At 43.8% G+C, this 441-nt stretch overlaps 1 non-coding gene across 1 annotated transcript; it reads left to right on the top strand.

The window, feature by feature from the left end:
* LOC120274219 lies at window positions 1–107 on the top strand. Its single transcript, XR_005540752.1, has one exon. It is a non-coding gene; the product is annotated as a small nucleolar RNA R71 (small nucleolar RNA).
* Window positions 108–441: the final 334 nt, after the last annotated feature.

The raw sequence follows: 441 nt of genomic DNA, 5'->3' as shown, positions 1-441 counted from the left end.
AATCCGTGTTGTGGGCACTTTCTTAGGAGCTCCTTGAACCTTTCCTATGTCTCAAATAGAGACTCAAATTTTGATTGTACAAAGGATGAGATCTCATTCCTAAGCTTTGCAGATTTTCCAACAAGGACATAACGAGCTAGAAAAGCTTCTACCATTTCCTCCTATGTAGTAATCGATGCTCTAGGTAATGAGTGTAGCCACTGCTTTGGTCTCTGTTTTAGGGAAAATGGGAAGGCTCTCAACTTGATGGCATCATCCGCCACCCCATTTATCTTGAGCATATCACACACCTCGAGAAAGTTCTCTATTTGACTGTTTGGATCCTAATCGGCCAAACCATTGAGCTGTGGGGATTGCTGCAACATGTGGACGAATGCCGGCTTTAGCTCAAAATTCTGAGCTGTAATTCGGGGTCGCACAATACTCGATTGTGTGCCCAAA

The sequence above is a fragment of the Dioscorea cayenensis genome, chromosome 12, assembly GCF_009730915.1.
Source record: "Dioscorea cayenensis subsp. rotundata cultivar TDr96_F1 chromosome 12, TDr96_F1_v2_PseudoChromosome.rev07_lg8_w22 25.fasta, whole genome shotgun sequence".
Taxonomy (NCBI): Eukaryota; Viridiplantae; Streptophyta; class Magnoliopsida; order Dioscoreales; family Dioscoreaceae; genus Dioscorea; species Dioscorea cayenensis.
This window is presented reverse-complemented; position numbering and strand designations above follow the sequence as displayed.